Source organism: Ambystoma mexicanum, chromosome 3p (genome assembly GCF_040938575.1).
Source record: "Ambystoma mexicanum isolate Mex_15411 chromosome 3p, UKY_AmexF1_1, whole genome shotgun sequence".
Taxonomy (NCBI): Eukaryota; Metazoa; Chordata; class Amphibia; order Caudata; family Ambystomatidae; genus Ambystoma; species Ambystoma mexicanum.
This window is the reverse complement of record NC_090925.1, coordinates 336255744-336276038: the sequence shown is the minus strand read 5'-3', so window position 1 is coordinate 336276038 and position 20295 is coordinate 336255744. Positions and strand designations below refer to the sequence as shown.

Sequence of the window (20295 nt, the reverse complement as noted above, 5' to 3'; positions counted from 1 at the left end):
AACTAAGACTTCTTTATAAAACCTACTGTGGCCACTGTTTGGCTTTTGTTTACTTCTGTTTCTCTTTTGATTGCATGGTTTAACCTGTCCAGGAAACGTTATGAACAAGTTACTAGTCCTGCAATCAAAAATGGTCTTGTTACTTTCAGATTTTTCTAAAATGCTCAGATTGCATTTCTTCAATTAGTTTCATCTTTGGGTGATTTCTTTTCTGCATTTCATCTGTTGAATTGGATTGTGCTTCTTTCATTAACACAAGTAATGAATGTGTATTACAGAGATGTGCTGGCATATAGATTGGGCACACTGCAAAGGCGGCATCAGTCCTGCTTTCACAGGACAATGCTGGTATAAATTGGGCACAGCCAGCATAAAGCTGTTTCTACAGAGGCATATATTGGCAACAACCAGCAAGAAAATTTTGTTGTGGCAGTGCTGGCTTACTCTGTGGACACATTGATCATTAAATTATGTTGTGTTCTAAAATCTTCTTGTGTGCTGTTGGTGATATGGAATGTTCATGTTACCCTTTAGAACTGATTGTAAACTATATGACTTTTTCGTCAGTTGCTGTAAAATGCACCATTTCAACCCCATATTTGAAATAAATGTCTTGTGGCAGACCCCCCCCCAAACCCTCCTACATCCTTTTAGCTCCCTCGCTACGCTTGGTCGCTCCAACTGTTTCAGGAGAATATTAACACCTAGTGAAAGAAATCCCAAGCCATTGACCTTTGATCATTTATGATGGAGGAGCCGCTTAGATACTCACTGCCCCTGACACCAAAAGCTATCTTTGGGACTGGATGGCACATCACTGCCTGTGATGCTATTGTGTCAAAGGACACACAATATCGCTTTCTAATACTGCTTTTGGTGAGATCGTTGAATTTTGGCTCACCGTCCCACTGGGTGAGAAAATAAGAAATGTTCCTACCAGGATAACGGGTCCCAAATTATTTTAATTATTTTCTATTGGTCTGTTGTATCAAAGCAGCATGTATAACGGATATTATTTTTTCATGTATATTCAGCATGCATATTATTTGAACACACTCTTGGCGTATCGACTTAATCAAAAGGTTTTTTAATTTCCAAAATTATATTTTTTATAAAAGCAACATTTAGTGTTTCATAAAGCAAAACCTCAATCACACCATGATTTACAGCATCAATAAAGAAAAAATTAAACCATCAAGGGACATCATATGTGAAGAGACACAGGACAAAGTGACAGCATAGGAAGAAACAAGGCTAAGTACAATGTTTCTTAAGATCAAAACATAACCAAATTGTGAATTAGTCACTGGGTGACAAAAAGTGAATGCTTCGGCCCCAGATGCAAAAAGGTTGGAGAAGCCTGGTCTAAAGTTTGTCTTGTCCTAGTGGTGAAGGCCCTAAAGGCTGAACACCTTATCTCACTAACTTGCCTTGGGGACTTCCTAACTCTCCTGACACTATGCAGTGGTTAATGTTATAATGGGATTTGGGATAATACCTTACAAATACCCTGTTGAATTCCAACTCTAATACACTCGCTCTCCCCTCTCCCATTTCTACTCTTTCTTCTACACTCAGCCTCACGCCTCCCACCAAGCCTCTCACCCTTCAATGTTCTCACTCCTCCTAGCTCTGGCCCCCACCCTTTGATGTTACTCCTCCTTCCACTTCTGCACTAATCCCTTCTACACGCTGCTGCTCCCACCAAACTATTACAGGTCTCTGCTACTATTATTCCTTCCTTCACACAACTACTCCCACCCTCCAAACAGCTACTGGTTTCAGGCTTTCCCAAGGTAGTTTTACCGGGGGAAGGTTGGACAACTCCCCTTTACTCTCCTGTGTTGCAGTGGGTTCCTGTCTCGTTGCACAGGCATGCTAGAGCCTTCTGGCAGCACTGCTATGATTGTCTTTTGGCTGCATGTACATGCAGCTCTAGCCAGGTCTTCTCTCCTCTTCAGCAGTGTGCCGGTAAAGCCGGCGGTGATGCCTTCCTCCGACAGGCTGACACGCTTCAATTTCCCCATTTGGAACATGGGTGCTTGATCTGGTTTCTCTTTTGGTGGCTCAGCTTGCCTCCTGGAATGGATGGGCTGTGCCTAAAAAAAGATAAAAGACAAAGAGACATTGGCAAGATCTGATATTTAGGCAAGGATTGAGAAAGAGGTGGTCTGTATGAATATGTGCGTTTATGAATACATGCTGGCACTGGAGGGTGCGGGGAAAGAAATTGGTGCCCTCTTCACTGCCACCGTCCAACAAGGGATAGCAATGGCTCTGGAGCTCTCCCTGGTAGGCCTCCCACCCCTTGTTGAGAGGGGTTCCATTTTCCTCTCGACAAGGACAGTTTACTGGCCTTGTCACGCCACCCCAATGTACTTTTAAAGGCTCTGTAATCTTCACTAAGCTAGAATCTAACTGTTTAGCATCAGCAGATGGTGCTTTCCTTCAGTGGCAAGACGTTCTCCCTGAAGGAAATAAAGTAGAACAAAATATCTGATTCTCATGGGATTTCTGAAACTGAAACTTAAAGAACCTGCTCTTAATTTAGCAAAGTAAAGCCAAGTCTCACCTGACCGCCTGAATGGGAGAATATCTGGGTAGACATAGTGTATTCACTCTAACACGAACATCCAGTTTACATTTGAAGAAGGAATTCCAGAATTATCCAAAATAAATAATGGGGGATATTTTATCCTCAAAGGACATAATTACTGGTGATGAGAGTACAAGCACCATTGCTCCAAATGCACCAGTTCTGCTTTGCCACATCACCACTGATTTGTACCTCTTAGAGAGAGTTAATGATATATGTATATATATGTAGGTAAGCCTTTCATCAATATAAAAAGGAATTGACGTTTTTTGATTGTGCGCCCATCAATATACCGTCCTAGTTTTTAGTGAGGAGAAATTATCTTTGCTTTAATTCTTTTGAATTACAAATACGTTTGTATTAAAGCAAGTGTTTTGTCACTGTCCTCACACTTAGATGACATTTTGGGTCTCTGTTCTATTAACCTGATAACTTTGTCTGCTGTCATCTTCAGTCAGGAATTACTCTTGTACCAGGAAGTGCCCAGTGAAAAAGCCAGATGAATCCTGCAGGTCGAGGGACCCACGCTATTTTTTTTTATCAATTAATGGTTGTCATTTCTATTTACAATTACATCATTTTTTTGTTGAAAATGAAATGTTTTACTTTTTCCAAGTTGATGGTATGGCTCCTGCACAACGTCTTTTGTGACATTTTCCAGATTTTGTCTCACAGAATACAGAATCTAAGCTTTCCCTTGTTGTCTTTGTTCGACTCTACAGTACTTGAACTGACTTTTTTAATCCTTGGTCTTTGGTAGACTCTTTGGTGCTTCACCTTCCACTGCCAGAGTCTAGCTAATCGCACAGGAGCAGCCTCACCCTGCTGCATGCAGGGAGCAAATGAGGTCCATCGCCCCCTATGTCTAGGTCCCCTGCATGACTCTACAGACCAGCAGGAGAGTGGCTAAAGGAGCCTGGTGCCTCCTCAGGCCAGTGGATGATGGGACTGGGGTGGAAAGGGGAGGAGTTTTGGGTCACTCTCCTGCAGTCCCATTACTTGGAAAAGGTCAGTCCCATCCTCTGTATTGTGTTTTGTTTTTCATTGATTTGTCTCAGTAAGTCAGTTGTAACATTTATATATGGCCTTGTGAGATTAATCACCTCTGCTCGCCGATCTTACCTCTGCTGGAATCCATAGTTAACTTGCTAAACAGCAGCTACTTCAATGGGGCCTACTACTAGAAAAATGTGTGCTGTAATGAATCTAATTTGGTGATTTATTACAAAGTCTGGTTCCGAAGATTGAAAATCTTTTATCTCCTCAGGTCTCACAGGAGTCCAATGAGAAGAGTAGTCTGTGGTCCTGAAGTATTCCACAGGAGTGCATTAGAGTAGTGCAATTGACTATCTCTAAGGCTCCTACTATAAATGCACCCTTGTCCAGTGGCATGAATGGGTAAATATCATGTAGCTACCTAATGTTAAAATAAAATCCTGTGGCAATGGCCTGGGCATTTATCAACTGTAACATCTAAGCATGTAACCTAAGATAACAACTTGACACATTTTCCAAAATTCTAATGCAGATGGGTTGCTGCGAGAGATAATTTCTTAGTTTTAGGAGAACCTCCTCCAGCTTCAGATAGTTAAGATGAAGTCAGATAGAGTTCATCCAGGCTGAGATGTCATTCAGGCTTTGTGAATGTACAGTGAAACAGATTTCAGTTTCGATGTTACTGCTGTATGGTGGTCAAATGGAGATGTATGTTTTAACTTAAATACCAACAGTCCCGGAATGGTGAAAATAGTTGTAAAATGAGTGGAACTGTTAACAATAATAAATAAAAGTAGTGGTACTCCGCTTCCAATAGCTCCTGCTCACTTTGGGGCTCCTGCCATCAAGTTCTCCTTGCCGGACCACCACAGGAGGTCCTGTGAGATCCTGGAAGGGACCTGCCTCCAGACCACTACTACTCCACCCCACCTTCTCCCCAATCATTATCCACTCCCTACTCTCTTGTTTACCACTCTCACACACCAAACACTCGCACTCACAACACAGTACCACTTTCTCTCACCTGTCAGTATCTCCCCTTTGCTATAAACTGCCTCCACGCTCCTTTACGCTTTCCTTCCTCCTGGTCTCTTGGTTCGCGGCCTCCTCCTGTAATCTCACCCGAACAACCCACATCTTCCTGTTTCCAGTTGGCCCTTTTATTCTCCCACACCCCCTCTTCCTACCTCCATTTGCTCTCCCCTACTGGTTTCCAAGGTGAATCTTCCCTCCTCCTCCCGGGAGGTGTTGCAAACAGTATTGCACACATAAGGGGGTTTAAGGCCCGCCCCTTTCTCTCGTGCGGGCATTCTGCAGATCAGCATTGGAGGCCTGCTAACATCAAGGTTCCAGTTTGTGTGAATTGTGACAAGGCTGTCCCCTTTCCCTTGTAAGGGTAGAAGGGGGTGATTTAATCCTAACTCCCTTCCCAACTGGTGCCAGGGTGCCTGCCTGCAGACCCCTCCTAACCCCTCCTTAACTTGGGTTCTCGGGACCTGCAGAAGTAAGGCACCCTCGGCGAACACAGCTGCAGCCCTGGATTGCTGGAAAAGGACGGACGGAGTGAGGCTGGACATGGCGACAACCGCGTCCTGGAGGTAGGGAGCGAGGGACACACTACAGGAGCATGGGGGTAGGAACCGGGGGGAAAGGGTGACATATCCCCTCCATATTTCTGCGTGGGGGGATACATTAACATGGGTACCCCCACATATCTGAGCTGAGCCTCACATGCAAATTGTCACGATGGGGAACTGATGGGGGTTTTCATTTTTAAGTGCTTCCCAGAGTCACAGGTTAAGTCAGCGTGTCTTCCTCAGTCTTTTAAAAACAAGCTATCCATCTGCAACCCAGGCATTTGCATCCAACTATCTGTGTGAAGGGTAAAAGAGGAGGTGTCCAACTGGGGGCTTCTTTGCAGTGACTAAAAGTGTGCAGGCTAACTGGAAACCATATAGTTTAGATTGCTATGTGCACATCTAACAAGGTACATTTTTCATCATTATTTAACTTGCGTTTCTGGATATAGAAGAAATGTTTATAACTTGGCCCAAACAGAAAACTGCACCTCGTCTGTACATTTTTCTGCTAGCATAAAATATTTGATGTATGCACTTTGTCTATTAATGGGATGAGCCTTTTGCATGTTTCGTTTCAATAGAAACGGCACTTTGCAATATTATATAATCATTGAATAAACTTCTATTTTTTTTTATGTACAGTTCTGTATGCGGAACAACTATTCATTCATTCATTCATTCATTATTCAATGAAGAAAAGATGAGTCTTCTTTCTTTTGTGACTTTTTGAGTGTAAATACGTTTTGAAATCTCTGACCTCAAAAGACTTTTGGGCCAGATTCTCATAAAGTGGTGCCAGCAGAAAATGCAGAGGATGTGACTTTTTCCTTGCACCACTTTAATAAATTACCATGTCACCTTACTCGCAAAGGTCACCTGTACATTTGAGGGCTTTGCAGTAAGGCTAAATGCTCTGGGCAGCCGGCTTGCATACATAATTCATGAGCACAAACCGGACTCTGTGTGACTTGGTCCCAGCACCCAGGTAGACAAAGGGAGTGCATTTCACAATGATAGGCCCATAGGCCCTTACATTTATTTTATTTTGTAATTATTTTATTGTTTAAAGTGTAGACCTAGCTCGAGAGCAGCAGAGCATTGTACAGGCTGTGGGTAGCTAGCCTTTGGGCTGGCATTTTTTAACAGTAACTCAGTACTGTCAGTTGAGGTCTGTTCCTCAGCTTGTGCATCCACTGGGATTAGTCCTTGGGCAGGTGTTGTTGAAAAAGCTACATTTTGAGAGATTTGCAAAATTTGAGAATTGTGGAGCATTCTGAGCCAAAACCAGTATCGAGTTCCATAGGGTGGGTGCATGAAAAGAGAAGACCTGTTTGTGGGTCCTCTCTTTGCGGATGATTGATTCAAGCTAGTTGGTTGATTTGCTGTGCGAGGAGCATGTGATACCAGGTATGTAGAGCTTAGCCATCAGATGTAATATGCCTAGTGAATGAGGTGATTCGGTCACATTTCCGCTCACCCTTAATAAGAAATGCTTCAGCGTGGTGGACTGCTTTTAGAAGAGCCAAGTGAGCAGCTGGGAGCCTAGTGAGGACAGCATTTCCCCCATCGATGTGCAAGAACACAAGAATCTGCATTATGGTCCAGAAGTCCTGTGGTGGGATAAAGGGTTTCATTTTTCAAAGGGTGGAGATTTGGGGTCAGCCTGTTTGGTCCTTCTTGGCTATGTGTTTCTGGAAGGACAGGCTTCGGTCAATGGTGAAGTTGAAGCATTTTGCTGAATCTGAAAGTTGTGGATCGAATCCGTCCAGGGCGCGGAGCATTATGCCGTTGTTGGACAAGTTGCAGTTTAGCGGGGGGACCGATGAAGATGAATTCAGTCTTGCATGGGTTCAGCTTGAGGTATGTACTCAAGAATCCATCACTGGATGATGGCAAGGTAATCCCTGAGAAGCCTGAAGTCCTGTGGGCTTTATATTCTCATGTACGTTCGTGTATTGGTGATGGCTATATTGGGATTTTAGTGAACGGTGTTCCAAGGGTCCATGGAAAGGTTAATCAGGATTGGTGAGAGGATGGAGCTTTGGGGATTTGGGGGTACCGCAGGAGACTGGAAGTCAGAATGCAATGGGTTAATCTGGATGGCCTGGTGTCTGCCAGAGAGGTAGGAGGTAAACCAATTCATGACACTGTCGGAGAATGCCATTCTATCGGCGAGGAGGGATAGGAGGATGCTGTGGTCAACGGTGTCGAATGCAGTCGAGAGGTCAAGGAGGATGAAGCTCAATGAGTCACCCTTATTCATGATTTGGAGGGCATCATCCACCACCTGGATGGTGGCTGTGTCGATGTTACAATTGTGATCAACCCCCAACTGAAAATCATTTAGGAGATGGTGTAGTTAGATTCTGCCGATTAATTTTGTAGCGACTACATTTTCCAAGATTTTACCAATAAACAAGAGGTTCGTAATGGGTTGGTACTTGACTGGCAATCTGGGTAAAGGGTCGTTTTTTTCAAGAGGTCGTATGAAACCAGCCTTGAGGTTGTCCAGGAATGACCCTTCTCCGGGGGAGGCATTAATGATTTTTAGGAGTGTGTTGAGCGCTAGCCCCATCAATTGTTTAATGATGGTCGGGATGAAATTGTCAGAGTAGGAAGTATGTTTGAGAGAGGTGATTGTTTTTAGGATGTCTGGGAGAGAGGGAGAGGAGAGAATTCATTCCAGAGGGGCAGTGTGCGTGCTGGAGTGGAAGGAAGGGCAGCGCTAATATGCTAATGTTTTGAGAGGATGATTCGATGATCTGCCAAATTCTGTTTATTTTGTCAATAAAATAGTTGTTGATTCTGTTCCATTTTTCGTGAGTTGCTTGCATCTCTTGTCGGGTGAGGTACAATGCTTTACTACTTCAAAGAAGGCTTTGTCCTGTTAGAAGCTGCCGCAATGGTGGTTGAGTGGTAAGCAGCTTTGTCATCTGTAATCTGAATCCTACAGTTGGTGTGGAGAGATTTGAGGTTGGTGAGATCTCCAGGGTAACTGTTTTTGCACCACCATTTCTCAAGAGACTTTTTGAACATTTGTTGGAGGCAAGCTTAAGGGTGTATCAAGGGGTGGATGGTTTGATCTTAGCATTGCCAGTTTTTAGGGGGGCATGAATGTTCACCAGTTTCATAGCCAGGTTTTTCAATAATTCTAGGAGGACTGACTAAGGCATTCCCTCTGTTTGGGAGGTCTGCGAAGTTTGCTTCTAACTCATTGACCGGGAAGGTTTTGAATGAGCGGCTTTGAGTGAGGGGGCTTTTAGCCTGACCTTAGTGAGCTGCAGTCGAGTGGGTAACCGATAGTGGGATGGCAACGTGATCAGACCAGTTGAATGGGATAGGGCCTGTGCAGGGGAAGGGGGTTGATGTAAACACTGAGTCTAAGGTGTTGCCTTTGTTGTGTGTGTGGGAGAGCACAATTTACAAAGTCCATGGATCCTGTCATTGCGAACAGTATGCTTAGAGTGTTGTTATCTGAGTGAGACTCGGGGGACATTAAAATCATAGGGAAAGGCAATAACTGTCCTGGTATTGTGAAATGTAAAAAAATGCAAGTGTGACAGCAGCACTTCATACCGCTGCTGTCACACTTAAAAAAAAAAAAAAAAAATAATAAGAGCAGAAATTACCTTTTCATGTGTTGTGCATCCCCCTCTATCTCTTCCAAGCAGGTTCACAGGAATGTGTTTGCTTCCCCATTTGTGTATTCCGGGTGTGCATTGAAATGAGCGCACAGGCCCCCTTACTTGTGCAAAGGGGGTAAAAAAGGGCATATGAGGTATACATTTAAATGTCCTTTCTGAATAGACCACATCTTTTTTGCCGCAAGAAATTAAATGCACTAGGTTTTAGAATCTGGCTCATTTTGTAGATGCACTGTGTGTCATTGTGCATCAGGGGTGGGGGTGAAGGTTTAGAGACAGGCATTAAATATTACACTTTTTTTTTCTTTTTTGTTTTCAGTTGTAGTTGGTACAGTGAACAGACTAACAATTTCAGTCATGTATCCCAGTTCACAGCATCTCATGTTTTAATGCCTGCATACATTTTCATGCAGGTAATTTCCAATGTATTCCTATGAGATCTGCCCACTTTCTGCACCTGGTAAAAGCAGGGAGATTCCACTGGAATCTGTTGTAGATCCCTCGCTCCATTGTTAATTGCAGTCAACAGTTACAGAAAGGTGTTAAGGCAATTTGTCCTGTATTAGCAAACTTATTTACCACTAAATGTTAAGAAATGTGTACTAGCCCATTTGTTCGGGGTTCATTTGCTCAAGTTATTTTCGGAACATTTCACTGCAAAGTATTTGGGTTGTTAGGTTAAGGTATATATATTAAGGTGGGGGATCTCCTCCACTTTATTTGCAGTGAAATGTGTAAAGAAAAAAAAGAATTTGAGCAAATGGGCCTCAAACAAATCTTCTCAAGAAACATCGTAGAACCAAGAAATGAGTATACGGTTTTTCACAGATATTTTATGGGGAGGGAGGTTAATGATATACATCCTGTAACGAGGGGATGGAGAACACCCTCAATCAGGGTGGGAGGCCTCCGAGTCAGTCATTCCCCAAAGGTGGGGTATGTGAATTGGTAGGGCCCCAGCCCCTTCTTCATGTGCCTGCATGCTTGCAACACTTACCACTGATGGCCACCCCATGCCTGCACTGCCCAATTCTGGACAGTTTTTCTGTTTGCGCACAAGGACTATCAGTACCATCAGTCTGCAGAGGTCCAGATAAGATGGTGCGGTGAACCAGTGAAATGGAGTGGCACCAAACAACACACAATGAAGGACAGTATGCAAGCATCCCTGAGAAGGCCCCTCAGCAGTTCAGTGAATTCTGTGCCACATTTGAAACAGACATAGACAGTCCTCTTAATTACCAACAGTCTGTGGAGCGCCCAACTTGCAAACCAGCATGAACAAAGCCAGAAAGCCATCCATACTAACTGTGATATTAACTTGGATTTCAGTGGACCAGCATTGCCTATGGACAGCGGATTCGTGTACAAAAAAGGGTTGGGGCTTAAGAACCCTTTTATGTGATTGTCCACCTATAACAACTTCTCTGAGGAAAGGAAAACCAGTGGTTGGCCCTGGAAATTAGGTGAGGAAGAGAACCTATGGGAAGGGGGAGCGTAAAACGGGCCACGGGAAACAAAAAGATGTTGGTGAGGTCAAGGGAGGAGAAGGAAGACCAATAGACCAATTTGAGGAAGGACAGTGTAGGAGAGTGTGGAGGAGAATTGCTGAAGGACTGGACACATTGAGGCATTGGTTGGTAAGAGAAAGTGATATGGTTGTTTACCTGTGCTTGCAGGGTTGTGTGAGCGATAGAGGAAGAGTAGGGAGTGAGTGGGGAGGTGATTGGGGAAGTGAAAGAAGGATGTATGAGATAGATGGTGTGGGTGGAGAGTAGTAGTTTGGAGAGGGGTGTAGTAGCGAGGAGAGGGGTGTATTTGTGTGAAGAAGGGTGTAGTAGTGTGAAGAGGGGTGTAAAAGTAGTGTGCAGAAGGGAGCATTACTAATGTGGAGAGTGGTGCAGCAGTGGTGTGGAGAGGGGTACAGTAGTAGTAGTAGTAGTGGTGTGGAGAGGGGTGCAGTAGTGGTGTGGAGATGGGTGCAGTAGTGGTGTGGAGAGGGGTGCAGTAGTGGTGTGGAGAAGGGAGCAGTAGTGTGGAGATGGGAGTAGCAGTGGTGTGGGGCGGGGGGTGTAGCAGTATGGTGGAGAGGGGAGTAGTAGAGGGCACGGCTGGAGGTAGGTTGAGACAAGAAGAACATCGGAAGGAAAGATGTTTGAGAGATAGGAGAGATGGTGGCTGGAGTAGTAGGGCATAGTAGTAGAAAAAAAGTGTGAGGGGACAGAGAGAGAAGGAGAGGTACACCAGCATCTGCAAGGAAAAGACCAAGTGGTGCCTGAGTGTCTGAAGGCATCAATCCGTATGCTTTGCCACTTTGGGGGACTTAGATTGGGGACCAGTAGGTACCAGAAGAAGTTAGCGAGTGCTGGCATTTGCCTTTAGGCCATCACCCTCAGACAGTCAGCATGTTAGATAGTAGGAGTTACCGATTTCTTGTGACAAACCTGAGGTTGTGGGATGCCTGGGTTAGGGAAGGGACAACCCTCTCTAGCTGAGAGAAGGTGAGAGGGACAGTCCTTTGTGAGCCCCTTTACTAATCCTCAAGTAAAAACCCATGAACTGTCTTTGAGAGTTGGTGTGTTCTTGAGGCCATCTGTGGCAGCTATCTTATGAACGTGCCCTCTGGGCTTAGCCTGTGGCCTTGCCCTGGGTTACCTGAAGCCACCCATAGTGGCCTTTGGCCAGATAGCCTTGTCATGGTATTTGGCCATACCCTCGGCCACCCCAAGCCCCCCAGAGTGGCCACCGGACATCGGCAGCAGTACAATCTTCCCGGCCCTTCTCCGCCCCCAGGCACCTGGCCATGGCCATGTTTGTCCTGTGGCATTGGTCATTGGTCATTGTTCAGCTCATCGTCCCAGGCCCCAATACTTTTGTATTGGCCACTTGGATGGCTTTTTTCATGCCCCTCCACCGCTAAACCATTGCCAGTGGTCACTTTGCCCCGGGCCCCCAGGAAGATACATGAGGTTTGTTTATTTATTTGTTAATGCGCGCCAAACCCATGGGTAGCCGGGCACAACAGTTTACATGAAGACTTAAGCTTGTTACAGTATTTGACATGAATATATACAACATAGCGGCAGGAAGAGAAAATATATGTGAGACTATATACAAACATACATATGAAACACAACGGCAAAAAGCAAATATATACAAGAATATGTGCAGACATATACCCCGAACAGGGCATGTCTTGGGGTGTCCGGTCAAAGGGTACGTTGTGTCTGGGTCGGAGGCAGGTGTAAGTTATGTGTCATTGGCGCGCAGCCAATTGATTATCTTATGCCTGAATTTCGGGTACGGTTGTTCCGTTCTGAGGTCAAGTAGTAATTTGTTCCAGCAGTGAGCAGCTTTGACAGGAAAGCTAGTTCCTCCCGCGGTGGAGCGTATAAACCTTGGAATCTCTAGTTTGTAGGTGTTAGCAGATCTTGTGAGTCGAGTGGGGATTTTCCTGTTTATTTGTTCCATAAGATACAGGGGGGCAAGGTTGTTTAGACACTTAGATGTGAGGGAAGCTGTTTTAAGTAGGATTATATCCGTTATTTTTAACCAGTTAACCTCTTTCCTGAAGTTAGTGATGTGTTCTCTGTAAGCGATATTTAGTGCTGCTCTTAGGGCATTGTTCTGTAGTCTTTGAAGTTTGTCAGTGATATATTTATTGGTTCCAGAATACAGGGCATTACAGTAATCTAGCCTGGACATGATAAGGGCGTTAGCTAATGTAATGCAGCTGATACTGGAGAGGTAAGGTCTAGCTGCGGGGATGAGTTTGCAGGTGTAGGTAGTGGAGGAGGCGAGGGAGTTGACCTGCTTCTTGAGAGTAAGGGAGGAGTCCAGATAGAATCCCAGGGTTTTAACCACAGGCATCACTTTGATAGGGTTGTTATCAATGCTGAAGGATGTGTAGTTTGGGCATAGTTTTTGGATGTTGGCTTCAGAGCCAAGGATTAGTAGTTCTGTTTTATCGTCATTCAGGCATAGGCCATGTGTGGCCATCCATGCCTGAATAAGAATGTATATCTTGTTCACCAAGGCTGAGTCTGTCTCGTAGTCACCCGAAAGGGGTATGAGGATCTGGGTGTCATCTGCGTAGTTCGTGTAGATGACACCCGATCTGTCCAACTTGTCAAAGGCTTGGTGAAGATATTGTACATGGTGGGGGAGACACATGATCCTTGTGGGACACCGCAGGTTATTTTGATAGGGTCAGCTGAGTTGGTGGTGGAGAAGAATCGCATGGTGCGATTTGCTAAGAAGGATTGGACCCAGGCTATAGCATCTCTGGTGAAATTGGCGGAAGATTCGAGGTGGTTGCATAAGACTGCATGTCCACCAAGTCAAACACAGCTGACAAGTCCAGTAGGAGAAGCAAGGCTGTTTTCCCGTTATCCTTAAATTCCTCAATTTGTGTCTTGAGGTCTAGCACAGCTGTTTCCGTGCCATGGAGTGGGCGGAAGCCAGATTGCCGAGAGCCAAGCAGGTGGTTGGCCTCCAGGTAATCCTGGATTTGTATGTAGGCAGCTCTGTCTAGGATTTTTTGTAGAAAGGGCACTGTGGTGATTGGTCTGTAGTTGGTGGGGATGGTAGGGTCCAGAGTTTGTTTTTCAATAATGGGAGGACCCATGATTCTTTGAGGTTGGTAGGTACTGTGTTGGAGTTTATGAGCTTGGAAATGAAGGGAGCTAGATCCCTAGCTGCGTTCTTTATTAATTGTGCTGGGCAGGAGTCGCCCTTACAGTTTGAGGGTTTGAGGGAGAGTATTATTTTTTCTGTGTCAGTTATGGAGATAGATTTGAATCTAAATGGAGCAGTGGTTTTATTCTCCTGGGATTGGGGTGTTTGTTGGTCCAGAGGTGGGAGTGTGGCCTTTTTTTTTTTAGCAATTTTACATTGAAGCAAGGAGATTTTGTTAGCAAGGGCGTTTTGCATGTTTGTGCACCAAGCTTTGTTTTTAGGGGCATTGTCTATTGGTTGAATAGGGGATTCCAGCTCACGGAGGATAGTGAATAGCTCTTTAGTATTGGAGTTCGCTTTTGCGATCCTGTCATTAAAGGTGTTCTTGGTTTTGATAATTTCTTTTTTGTAGGATTTGGCAAATTCGGTAAGGTTATTTTTGTTGTATTCAGTGGGAGAGTGGCGCCAAATGGATTGGATTTTCTTTTTTGTAATCTTAGCGGTTTGAGGTGGGGCGTAAACCAGGCGTTTAAATGGGCTTCCTGTTTAGCTTTACGTAGTTTGGCTGGAGCAACTGCGTCTAATGCTTTGGTCATAGCATAATTGAAAGTATTTACCAGGGTGTCCGGGTTGTTACTTTCCAATCCAGATATGGCAGGAAGGTGGAGAGGGATAATGTTTTCCGCAGTCATGTCCTTCTTACTTCTGGTCAGGAGGGGGGGAACCATGTTGTTAATTTTAGGGCTAAGGAGATCCAAGGTGGCGGAGAAGGTTATTAGATAATGATCCGCCCATGTTTGTGGAACAATATCGGTGATACTGATGTTGCAGTTCAGTTCCGATACCCAATCGAGGGTCCTTCCTTTGATGTGGGTGGGGGAGAGGATTTTTTGATCAAGGCCGTGGTCCTTGAGCAGGGCTGCAACTGACTCTGCATGTTTGTTAGTTTCATTAAAGCCGAGGTTAAAGTCTCCCAGTAGTAGGGTTTGGGAGTGGTCTTTGGTACTGTTGGCTATAAGGCTAGTTAGATCATCTTCAAAGGTGCCTAGAGGCCCTGGGGGTCTATATATTAAGTGGATTGAGAGCGTGCGGTTGTTGGAGAGGGGCATTTTAGCTGTGAGTACTTCACAGGATGAGTAAGAGACTAATGTGGCAAGTCTGATGGGATAGGTAGATTTGCAGATGATGGCTAATCCGCCGCCTCTGGCATTAGGCCTGTCGGCTCTGAGAATTTGGTATTTATCAGGCACTGCAGCCTCGTGAAGCCAGGTCTCAGTTATGGCCAGTAGGTCCAAATTGTCATTATTTAGGATGTCCACAATTTCTGTGGCATGGGCCACCACTGATCTTGCATTGATGAGAGATCCTAGTAGTGATAGAGAACTATTAGGTTTGCTAGTTTGACAGTTTTTAGGTGATAGGGAGTCCAGAGTTGTGCAGGTTGTAGTTGGAGTTTGATCACCAATGTGATTGGATTGTTTAGGTGATAGTTTTTTTTGGTTGGGTAATAGTACGTCTGTTGGCGTTATTCTGGTGGTTTCCTACCGGCTCGTAGATGCTAGGTAGTCTGGACCTGAGTCTCAGGTTTCTATCCTTGGGGGGGGCTAGTTTGGAGAGTAAAGGCCATTATGCTGGATATAACAGTGAATAGTATTAGGGCCACGGTGACTTTTGAGAGGCAAATGGGGGACATTTTCTTAACTATGCCAGAAGCATGCTATAAGCTAGCGTCTACATATTAAGTAGATACTTCAGTGAAGTGCCTAAATCGTTAATGTCTGGGAGGTGCCATGAGCTAACATTTAGTACCTTTGCGTTGTAGAGAAGCAGTGAGGATATTCAAGAAAACTGACATCTAGATTCGACTTAGCACAGAGACCTAAAACACTAGTGACTGGGCAGCAGTAGTTAGTACATTTTAGTGCATTTACGTTGTGGAGATGCAATAGGGCTATTCAAAATACTAGAGCACAATGCAATCAGGTGAGGGTGCTAATGCACATTCTAAATACTAGAGCACAATGCAATCAGGTAAAATGCTAGTGCGTATTAATGCTAAGGCGAGGTTGCGCATTTAGAGTTTTGGACTGAGCGTGCATAGATTAAAGCGGGAATCTGCACACGTGATAGCGTTATAGAATCGTCAACATTGCTATTGGCACACATAGTGGAAACAGAACAATATTACTTTGCAATAACTAATGCTATGTGTATGCGAGCAAATGTCCAGAGATGGAGGGGCGTAAATGCACCCACGTGGTGCGGCGCCTGAGGGGTCTCGGGTTAGTCGGATCTGTAGTATTCTGGTTGAGTTCTAAAGTCAGGGGCGGCTTACCCGCTATTTTGCAGAGTCCTGTGGCCAGGGCCTCGGATGCCTCCGGACAGGCTCCAGACAGGAAATGCCCCTTGTGGAGAAGCTCCTTAGGGAGAAGGCCGGCGTTCGCCTACCGGCGTGTGGTTGGCCCTGATGAGCAGGGGCTGGGCCAATAGGATCAGGCGGCCCAGGTCAGGTGGATGCAGTGAAGGTGCCTGCGGCCATTTTCGATTGGAAACACCTTGTGTGTTTGAATGGTGGCCACAGAATGGGGAGGGGGCGAAAATGAGCTTTGGGGCTCGAATCGGAGCCTGCAAGGGATTTATCCTTGCTAAATGTGAATAATGCTGCTGAATGCAGCGATCTCCGTGTCGGGGGAAGAAGGGTGATGGAGGCTGGGATTAGGCAGAGATGCCTACCTTAAATCACATAAAGGTGGCTGAAGTTGTTGGCGCACTGCTCCTGCAGTGGTGGGTGCTCCTGCACCTCCGGGAGCCTGGGCGATCCGTGCACTGGCCATAGCTTGCAGTCATGTCCATTGGCCACTGTGCCTGGAGCATGACCTTCAGTCATGCTGGACCCCCCCACTCCCCACCAGCCACCCAAAAGGCATTGAAATAGTTTGCAGATTTTGCAGTTGGTGAACAAACTTCAAATTACAGTGCAACTGTGTTTGCAAAACCAGCATCATTTTGCATTTTACAATACACATGTTTGTTTGCGCTTGAGAAATTAGACAATAACACCTGAAGCTTTTTTATGGTTCCTGCAGCTTTTTTAGGGTTAGAGTGGGTTGTTTTTGTAGTAATGTCCCCAGGCTGTGCATTGTCCCCCCCCTCCCCCCTCCTGAATTGTACTGTCTCCTATGCCCCTTCACAGGAGACTAGCAAGCCGACACAGCTTTCTGGAGGGGAGTCTGGCTCCAGCGGACAGCATCAGCTGGAGCCTGAACAAGATCAAATTCACTAGCCCTCCAGGGACTTGTAATAGGAAAAGGGGACTTCAGGAAGGCTGTAGCATCAGAGGACAGCAGTCCCATTGAACAAGGGGATGGGGCCTGAGCACCTTTTGAAAGATTTTCCACCCTTCCCTTAAATCCCTGAGATTAGTCAAAGTGGATTGGCCAGAGCCAGTACTAGTAAAGTGAGGTGGTAGTAGCAAAGGGTAGCAGATGCAGTCAGGCGGTAGTAGTAGAAGTAGTGGTGTGGTAGTGGTGTAACAGAGGAGTGACAGTAGAAGTGGAGAGGTAGTAGGTAGTAAAGGTAAGGAGGAGAAACGGTAGTGGAGAGAGGAGAGAAGTAGTAGCAATTGGAGTAGTTGTGTGTAAGAAGAAAGCAGTCATAGTGAGTGGAGGAGTTAAAAAAGGAGGAAAGTAAGAGGAGTAAGGAGGTGAACATCTAAGGGTGTGGATATGAAGGCTGAACAAAACAGAGAGGGCTTGAAGTGTGGTGGGAGGAGAATCGAAGAGAAGGAATAAGAGAAGAAGGGAGAGGTAAGACTGGGTGTGATTGGCTTGGGTGATTCCGACAGAGCAAGTGCAAGGTACTGTTCCCAACCTTCCCTATAGAACACTAAGCAGGGCTAGGAAAGGGACAGATGGAAATATCCAGGGACAGTCAGTGAGCCGGCTTATCGGGGGACACCCGCTACAGCGTAAGCCAAAGGCATAAGGGGTTACTGAGCCCTACTACTAACTGAGATTACAAATGCATGGGGTAGGGTGGGGGTAACCCAAGGGAGACCAGTGAGAAAGAGATGGCCCGAGTGCCTTAGCGCCAATTTCCAAAAGCCCCTTTTGCCCTCCACATGTGACGATTCCACCTAAGCCCACAACTGGTGTAAGTCCAAAAATAAACACCCTTGAAACAGCTACAGATGCCAGAGTGGTTTTTAGTGACGCTCCCATTATAGAATGTTCAAATTATTTGAGTGCAGTCTTAAGGGCTTGCTAAATCTACGTGCCCACTCACATTGGCTAGGTGATTTTATAAAGGGCGAGTACCATTTGCATGGTACTCAACTTTGTTGGCGAATATGGGGATGTTTGAAGCTTTTTTTTGCCATTTACTACGAAAAAAAGTTAGTTTTTAGTAAATGGCAAATAAATGTTTCACTGTGCATTGCTGGCCTTTGGGTGGAAGCATTGCACCAAGTATGACATGCACCATTTTCCAGAAAGCACTAGTAAAGATTTTGCCACCTGTTACCATGGGTCGAGAGCATTTTTCTTAGGTGGATTATATAAACTAAAGAACTCGCCCTAGAAGTCTAGAGGGAATTTTAAGAATTTGCGAGGCCCGGCAGTCTCTAAATAAAACGCTCTGCGGCTCGGTCACCGGTGAGTAGTTGCCCTAGTGGACACAGCTATTTTGGAAAGCTGCTCTGTTGTCATTGGTGCACTTGAAGCAGCTGTTGCATGGCTTGGCTTCCAGTGCTCAACACACTGGCCGACCCTGTTTCGCCACTCATAAGGTGTATTATAGCAATTCAATAGGGTTACTCTGTCGGCTGGGTTGTATTGCAATTGGGATCTCTCAAGTGATTCTTGTAGGCTGCTTTATCTTTGGTCCTCTGCTGGGGCTGCTGCTAGTGGTAGTTCTCTAGGAAAAAAGAGACAAACCGACCAGCATTTGAAAACAGAGGTACGGGGTGATTAAGAGTGGTACCATATTCAATTACACTGTCACATAGGAAAGGGGCAGGGACTGGGGCCCCCCCAACTGCCAATTTTCCTGTTTGGGCAGGACTGGCTCTGGCTTTCACCTTGCTAGGCCCCCCGCCCCATGCTGAGACCAGGCCCCATTGCTTCTTGACAGGGTCAGTTTACTGACCCTGTCAGTGTCCAGACTGAACGAAAGAAATAAGATCTCAACATGCTTATACCTCTGGATGCATGTTGAGATCTAGTCCAAGATGCTGGCAATGTGACAAGGACACGGAAACTCTGTATCATTTGTTAGTGATATGTACTACCTTGTCTCTTTCTCCCCCTCTGGGTTAGCTTTGGCATCCTGGTTGGCATCCTGGAGCTCCCTTGTTCTCCTCCTTGCACCGCACCGGCTTCAGCGGTTTCCACGGGGGGACTTGACACTGGTTTCCCCAATGAATCGTTTGGCAGGTTTCTCCAGCTCTCCTTACCTTGCCGGCTGGCAAAGGTTCCCCGTCTTTCTGGAGGATGCACTGGGCCACAGCCCCTGCTCTCAGTAAAGCACAGCTTGCGAGCTCCTGGCTCCTCGAAGCCTTGTCAAGTTCTTCTTCAGTTTTCATACAGTTTCTTCCAATCTGCTGTCAAGAACCACTAGAATGGTTAAAGTGGTACTGACAGGTATTCGGAATTGCTCCGTGCAACCTCCTCGTATCAGTACTGAGTGTTGATGTACAGGGATCTTCATCGTCTCAGTACTTTTTACCTTTCCTGACTTACAAAAGTACATAGTGTATGAGGGTAGGGGTGAAGAGGGAGGAGGTGAAGAAGAGGTGGGGTTACTGTTGGAAGGGTATCTAGGGTCAGGTGATTGGCGGGATACTGCGGTCTCCCACAATAGTCGACACTGGTCCCATAAGGGAGTTACCTCCCCATGCGATCCTCCCACTGAGTACCACCCCCAGGGGTAGTATCGGGTAGCAGTCTCACCTCCCTGGTCTCATGGAAAGGGGCTTGCCTTATGGAAGCAGTGACGATACCCTGGGATTTGGCCCAATATCCACACATTTAAATCATTTACCCAGAAACACATACAGTATCAAACACACAAAAAGGCACCCCAAACCTCATATCTTTCCGATCTCCATCCATACAAACATCGGGCACACAAATTACACTAAATAAATGCTTAAATGGTTTGGTTGTTCTCCGTGTGAAGGCAGAACTAAGAAAATTGTCATTCCTGAGCAAGCGCATGACCTTAAAATGCCTTGGATGTACTGGTATTTAACTCTGGATCCTATCCCCTCTGGAACAGCCTTCCTACCACTCTCTGTCTTGAGCCGGATCACCTCAAGTTCTGGAAACTCCTCAAGTCTTTCCTCTTCTCTTCCTCCTTCTCTCTCCCTTTCCCTTGCTAACCTCCTTTCCTTTCTCTCCTGCCTCCCACCCCCTTCTCTTCCCTAACTCTGTTCAGCTTCTTGATTACTGGTGGCCTGGTCCACCTCCAGAGTCTTACTGGTCACAGTCTCCCTACCAGTCTTGCACTTGCCTCTGGGTCTCTGCACTATGCTCAGTATTACTGCACTTTCAGCTTATGCTCTAGGAGAGGGGTAACCTCTCTGCACATAACCCTGGGCCTTCTGGGCTGGGCATACTTGTTTCCCCTCTCCCCCCTTCCCAGCACTTCTGTCTGTGCACTTGCATGACCTGAATGTACTCGGACTAGTACGTTTGTTGTCCCCCATCATCCCCCTTTTTTTGTCTCCCCTCCCTAGCTTGGTCGCACTAGAAATACTTCAGGCACTTGCACTAAGAGAAATGCTGTCAGGCCTAGTACTCTA

The 20295-nt window shown here is 45.7% G+C and overlaps 1 protein-coding gene across 4 annotated transcripts in view; it reads left to right on the top strand.

The window, feature by feature from the left end:
- RAD21L1 (RAD21 cohesin complex component like 1) overlaps positions 1-20295 on the top strand; it is a 1746850-nt gene that overhangs the window by 1618167 nt on the left and 108388 nt on the right. The gene's annotated exons all lie outside the window — the stretch shown is intronic.